This window comes from Athene cunicularia (assembly GCF_003259725.1).
Source record: "Athene cunicularia isolate RWA chromosome 1 unlocalized genomic scaffold, athCun1 chr1_part1, whole genome shotgun sequence".
Classification (NCBI taxonomy): domain Eukaryota; kingdom Metazoa; phylum Chordata; class Aves; order Strigiformes; family Strigidae; genus Athene; species Athene cunicularia.
The window spans coordinates 15,031,949-15,039,044 of record NW_020799091.1 but is presented as its reverse complement, the minus strand read 5'-3'; the positions used below and the strand labels follow the sequence as shown (position 1 = coordinate 15,039,044).

The window sequence follows — 7,096 nt, the reverse complement described above, 5'->3', positions numbered from 1 at the left end:
TTTTTTTTTTTTTTTTTTTTTTTTTTTTTTTTTTTTTTTTTAGTTAAAGGCTATGGAAAGCCTGCAGAAAAGTACTAATAGATGTTGAAATATGCATTTGCTTTTGCAGGTTCAGGGGACCAGAAAATATGTCCATCTTGTCCTCTGAACTATGTATTACAAGGAGTGTCTGTTTATATATATATAATAATTTATTTTTTGATGATAGAAGCCTTAACAAATGGTTGTATATATTCTTATAAAATTAAAGGCTATGTTTTATTTTGCAAGCAACATTTTTCTTGCTAGGTTATCTTCAGCCTTTCAATTTTATTTTGCCTGCAGCTTGGACAGAAAGGTGCTGACAGAGAATGAAGCATCCATTGATAGTCCCAGACCTGGAGGCTCTCCTGCTCAATACAAGTATTGGACAAGTGAGTTTGCAGTCTTTCATTCTGTTTGAGCAACTCAAAAGGGACTGAAAAACAGTACCTTCTTCAGAAAGGAAACAGCAGCTTTTCCAAGCACCCATCCTGAAGCTAGAGGCACAAGGCTGGGCGCGTGGAGAATGTAAGACATGGTAGAAGGAGGATGACAAAAGGTGGGATTTTCATTCAAGTAGTTCCTTTTATAGAGATTATTATTTATTTTATACTTTCTCGTAACATATTTCCCTTTGTGATAGGGTAAGTGATAAATTTGAAGATTTTAGATTTTGATGACACACGGGGAAACAACTTTCAAGGAGGACTGGGAAAGCTGAAAATTATTTTAGGTTCTAGATAACTTTATTGTGGCATCCCAAAGATGGAGAAATTATCAGAAATTAATTGCCGATTTCAACCTGTATGTTTGAAGTGGCATATCTCAGCTCAGAATAAAATTTATTAATCGAAATAAAAAACATTAGAATCAACACATTTTTGCCAATGAGAAACAAGCATATTTATTCCGGTTGTATAAAATTCTGGACTTCTGGAGGCAATGAAGTCATCGAAGGCAGTTACGGCCTCCCCTTGGTTTCTGAAGCGTCTCCCGCACAGGAAGCTGTCAAGATGCTTGAATAGTTGGTGGGCGAGAGGTCTGGTGAGTACGGCGGATGAGGCAGAGTTTTGTAGCCCAGCTCATTCAACCACTGCAGCGTCGAAAGTGCAACATGTGGCTGCGTGTTATCGTGAAGGATTGGACCCTTTCTGTTGACCAGTGCTGGGCACATAATTGAAGTTTCTGATGCACTTCATGGATTTGCTGGATGTACTTCTCTACCGTGATCATTTCACCCAGATTCAGGAAGCTGTGATGGATTAAATCAGCAGCAGACACCAGAGTCAGCATGACCTTCTTTTGGTGCAGATTCGGCTTTGGGAAGTGCTGCGGAGCTTCATCTGGTCCAACCACTGAGCCGATCGTCTCTGGTTACCATAGAGCATCCATTTCTCGTCGCATGTCACAATACAGTCGAGAAATGGGTCGTTCTGGTTGTGAAAAAGAAGCGACAACAACACTTCCAAATGGCGATTTCTGTGATTCTTATTCAATTCATGTGGCACCCATTTGTCGAGCTTCTTCGACTTTCCAATCTTCTTCAGATGCTCAGATACAGTTGATATGCTTACCTCGAGTTCTTTTGCAAGTTCTCGAACACTTGTGCATGTATCTGCTTCCACCAGAGCCTTCAAGTCATCGTTGTCGATAGCAGAAGGACGTCCACGACCTTCTTGATCTTCGAGGTTGAAATCGCCACGTTGAAATTTTTTCTAACCAAAGTCGCACTGTCCGTTTGTTAACACTTCCCTGACCATATACCTCGATGTTTCGAGCAGCTTGCGCTGCATTACGTCCAAGTTTGAACTCGTAGAATTAGATCTGTTGAAATTGCTGTTTTGACATCTGAACTTCAAACTCCAAAATCTGTCAAAAACGCAGTTTATATTATAATTTAATTATACAGCATGAAAGTTTGTAACATGAGCTTTTCAAAAATATATAACAGTACACCAGTCGAGAAGGTACTATTCATGAAAAATATACAATGAAAATCACATTACAATATGAAATTTAATTTCCGAACAGCCAATATTAGCCATGGAATAAAACCTGAAAGTTTTCATGGGTGTCCAGATCAAGTGTGTACTGGGTCTGACTCAGCTGGAATTGGTTTTCCCCTATGGCAGCCCTCACGGTGCTGTGTTTTATGTCGGGAGCTGCAGGGTGTTGGTAGCACCCTGGGGCTGTGGCTGCTGCTGAGTGGTGCTCACACAGCACCAAGGCTCTTCCCGACATTTCCCCCCCCAGTGGGGGAAACACAGCCAGGACAGCTGACCCGAACCGACCCACAGGGTATTCCATACCACATGACGTCTGCTCAGTATAAAGCTGGGGAAAGGAGGAAGGGGCTGGGGTCACCCTTGGTCCTCCGAGGCAACCACTTCAGCATGGGAGCCCTGCTCCTGAGAGGGCCCGACAGCGCCTCTCCACGGCAAGGGGAGAATAAATCTGCGTGGAGTTTTTTGTTGTTGGTTTGGGGTTTTTTGTTTTGTTTTGTTTAGTTAGTTTGACTTTTTGTTGTTGTTGTTGGTGGTGGTGGTGCTGTTTTGTTTTGTTTTGTTTTTCACACACACACACAGACCTTGGCTTCTCTTTGCTTATATTAAAATGGCTTTTGTTTTACCCACAAGGGTTGGTCTATCTTATTTTCTTTCCCCTCTTTGCTCTGTATAGAAAACAAGGGGAAAGAGGTGGAAGTGATAGAGTGGTGGTGGGTACCTGGCATTTAACCAAGATCAGACCAACTCAGAGTGACACTGCATAGTTGTGTTAGTCCCAGTGAGCAAGGGAATGTGGGTCTGCAAACTTGGGTTCATTAGAGCAGTGGTGAATGCCCAGCAAGTGTGAGTGCATCCACCATGTAGTAACAGTAAAACTACATGAGAGACATGGAAAGAAGCAAGTAAACAAATATGTCCTGCTGATTACCTCCCTAAAAGTAGTTTATTATTCTACGACAGCAAATAGGTTGGATATTTGTGCCATTTGGTGATGAAACTTAAACATCACTGAGTTTTTAATCGCTTTTTCATGTCCAAACTATAATAGCATGGTCCCATTTATATTCAATATCCAAAAAAGAATAGAAGGATAAGCAAAGCAAGGGTTTGAGAAGCAGAATTTGACAGAAAATAGCCATCATAGAAACCATAAATCATATGCAGAATATAAAAATTTGAGATTCATAGGTTTTTTTTCAGTGCTATGACTTTGACAGGATAGTAAATATTCTTGCAAGAAAAAAATATTCTGCATTAAATTTTGTAGGACACCGCTTATGACCCTAAAATTTCCTGCCTATTTGGGGGTTTGGATTGTGCTGGAAAGGGTTTTTAGATCCAGTACATTAAGCAGGTACATTTTTGCTTTCTTTTGATACACAGAAAACATGAAAAATTTCCTGTTACTAGGTGTGTTACAATTATGCGGAGCTAAAAATGAAGTCTTTGTACCTGATTGACCTTGACAGTCCTCTATGTATTTACGTCCCATAAAGGTTTTAATGTACTATATTCCTGGGTTGTTTGGAGTATTTTATTTATGAATATGAGCCAGTAAGATAAAAAATCTAGATAATATGAAAATGCAGTGAAAATGTAGCATAGAATTTTAAAACTCTTGTTGTTCTTTGAAACCCATATCAGTGCTACTTGTTAGGCAAGCAATAATGTCAGAAATCTTTATTTTTAAACTGCTAAATCTTTTAAGTGACCATTTTTTTTTTTTTTTTCCCCTCAAAAGTGTTTGGTTCCTTACATTTCTGTTGATTTTAGAGTGCTGAATTAACTCAGTCTCCACTAAAGTGCTTGGGCATAAAAAAAATACTTGCTCCAGTATTGCTTGGGCAGTTCCTCTTGCCCCAGCCGCCACCCAGGTGTGCACATCTCCCGCACTGCTGGCCCACGGCGAGCAGATGTTTTGGCCCGTCCGGCGAGGGTGGCGGTGAGCCGGCGCCCGGCGCGGCCTGCGCTGCTGGCCGTGGTGCTGAAGCGGTGCTGAGTTCAGCACACAGGGCACGCCGGGGTTTAAAACATGTATTGCTAGGCAGGCGAGATTTGGGGAGTGTTCGGGGAGCTTTACATTTGCATTAATTCACTTCTTTCCTTCAGTATCTTTTTCTATTGCTGCCTGTTTATATTTGTTGTTCCATGGGCCTCACTTACACAAAGAGTTCGTTCACCACTAAAACATTTTGAGGTGAAAGGAATGTTCTGTCAAAGTTCAGCTAAAGTGGGAAGATCCAAAATACATTGTTTGGGTAAGAAAAGTAGTGGTATGTTGATACTACTAGTTTATGCTCTGCTGCAAGGTTTTTGTTTGCTCCCATCAAACTTTATATATTACTTTCACTTATATCCTTCAGTAATAATCATAAAGGACACGTAGAGCAGAGTATACTCAGGCAAGGATTACCTTCCAATCTCTTAAACCAACACTCTCTCAAAAACCTGTAAAGACAAGGTGTCCAGCATTCGGTGATGAAAAGAAATTTTTATGTAAAATGATTGGGGCTTATGCTTTTTTGATTTTAGTATTTTCTCTGATAGTGCTATGATTAATTTAAGATACCTCCTGGGCATACAGAATAGCCATGATCATGACTGACTAAATGAGGAAAGTATAGATTTTTTTTTTATTATTATTATTTTTTTAAGAATGGGAGGAAAAGGAACTTCTGGCTAGTGGAGCTAGACAGATATTAAAGAAAGTGTATGTCATCAGAAAATGAACTCAGAAGTCTGTTCCTCGGGAAACTGTCCCTGTATTTATTCCAGATAGTAGTAGCTGTCATATTTTAGACTACTCAGTGTGAAAGATCACAGAACACATACCTTTCCATATTCTAAATAATTTTAATTTGTTAATTATATGTGCCTCAGACATTAACACCTAAAGCAGAATGTTTTTGGTTTGTATTTTTTTTTTGCATGCAGCTAACTTGCACAGTAAAGATTACTTGTTTGCACCAGGTGATGGTGGTTTATCTGGATCTCAATAACAAAGGTACATACACTTGCAAGACAGATAACTATTTACTAAGAGCCTAGGAAAGATAACAGCAAATTATAAAAACTCACATCCCTTTCTGATGCTGGGAACCCTGAGATAATACATCATTGTATGAACCATGTATCAGGGCATGCTCCACAGATCCCATCCATGGTGAAATTCACCATGCTTCATTTCATTAGTGTCCTTATAGAGTCTTGCTCACAGTACAGCTTCATCAGTCATTGGAAGGAATCAAACTTGGAATGCTGACTTCGTTTTAGATCCCTTGGATGGTATGCTGTAATATTCTTATCTCATTAATAAAGCTGCAGTTCTTGAAAAGGTGCATCTAATATTTCAAGTGCCAAGACAATATTGTATGTGTACTTTTGATTAATTACACATTGACTACATGTACATCGAATAGTTTTGCATTGACTGTGTATTCACTGATCAATTACACCGTTCATTAGCTGTCTTGATTAAATAGCAGTCATGCAGTATCCATGATACAGACGCACACATCTGGATTACTCATTATATGGATCACTAACTCCTCATACAGTAGTCTTCCAGTCTGACCACTGTGGTGTCAAATTTTATATGCAGTCACATGCAGAAAATGAAACGTTCAAATCATAGGGGTAAGCCAGACCCAGTCGAATGAAACCTCACTGTACCAACACAGCATATTTTATAATAGAACGGTCACTGAAATGTATATGTTTCTTTTCAGACCCCAGATAAAATATCATGCTATAATATCATGTTGCTAAACTTCTATCTAGAAGGACTTGGTAAATGAGCGCAGTAATAGGAAACTAGCTCAAAGAAACTAAGTAACTATGAAGTGATCCAAACAGTCCTAGGCAAACCCTGCCATTGTCTTCCCAACAATCTCTTGTTTACTTACTTCATCACAAATGTGGTTGTCTGCCATGTACAACATCACATAGGTGAAGGTACTGATCTCAGTGCTCCAGGCTAAATAAGCAGAAGCATAGAGCAGAATGTCACCAGCAAAATAGATAGAATTCAGTTCTCTTTTAACATAGAATCAAGTCTCAGGACACTGCAGATGAAAGAATAATTGGAAAAAAAAGAAAAAAAAAGAAAAAAAAAGAGACATATTCTGGGACAGAACTGACAGGAAATACTTTTCTTTTTCCTCAAAAAAAAAAAACCAAAAACCAAACCAAACCAAACCAAGCAAACCCCCAGAAATATCCAAGAACAGCAGAGGGACAAAACCAGTATCTCTTATGAATAACAATAATAGCAACATACACTAGACATGCTAGAAAAATTTGGAGGGTGTATTTGCCTTTAGTGTCAGAAATCAGAATAAATCCTGTGATTCTTTTACCTTGTTAGTTGAAAACGTTCATCATGGTACTATTGACCACTTTGGAGTGATGCTCTCAGGATCGCCTTAAGTGGCAAAAATGTCCATTGCAACAGGGGTTTGTTCAGTTACTTCATATTTGTGTTTTGGACTAATCCTGCTGCTAACCCTGTCCCTAAAGAAAGACATTTAAATAACACTGAAGTTTGCTTAAATTATATTTAAAGCAAAACTAGAACAAATATTGCCTGTAAGTAACTGATATTGTCCCTCTGAATGTTAAGTCTTTCAGCCAGCATGAAAAACAATATTGCAAAGGACTATTACAGCCACTATAGACAAGAATTTTAGCTATATACGTTCTGTGGCTGGACATCTTATAGGAGCATGTCCTGTTTCAGCAACAATAGAATTGACTTTCCTTGGGCTGAGAGGGAGCACAGCTAGAGGGCCGGGTCCGGATCGATCATTGGAGTATTCCATGTCATGTGACATCACGCTCAGTATATAGGTGGACACGGGCTCTCTCACAGACTTTTTGGTTTCTGGGTTGGTGAGGTGAGATTTGCTGGTGTGGTTGGACCGCTGCTGCAGGACAGTGGGCTGCGTACCTGTCGCCATGCTCAATAAGCCACTGCTGCATTTTACACATTTTGGACTTACTATTCTTACTATTACTAAATTTTTTTAAATTCCACCTCTAATTTCTTCTTTTGTCCCTCCCGTATTTCA

General features: G+C 39.4%; 1 pseudogene; it reads right to left on the bottom strand.

The window, feature by feature from the left end:
- Positions 1 to 866: 866 nt before the first annotated feature.
- Positions 867 to 1,872, bottom strand: LOC113483805 (annotated as a pseudogene).
- Between the last annotated feature and the right edge of the window lie 5,224 nt (positions 1,873 to 7,096).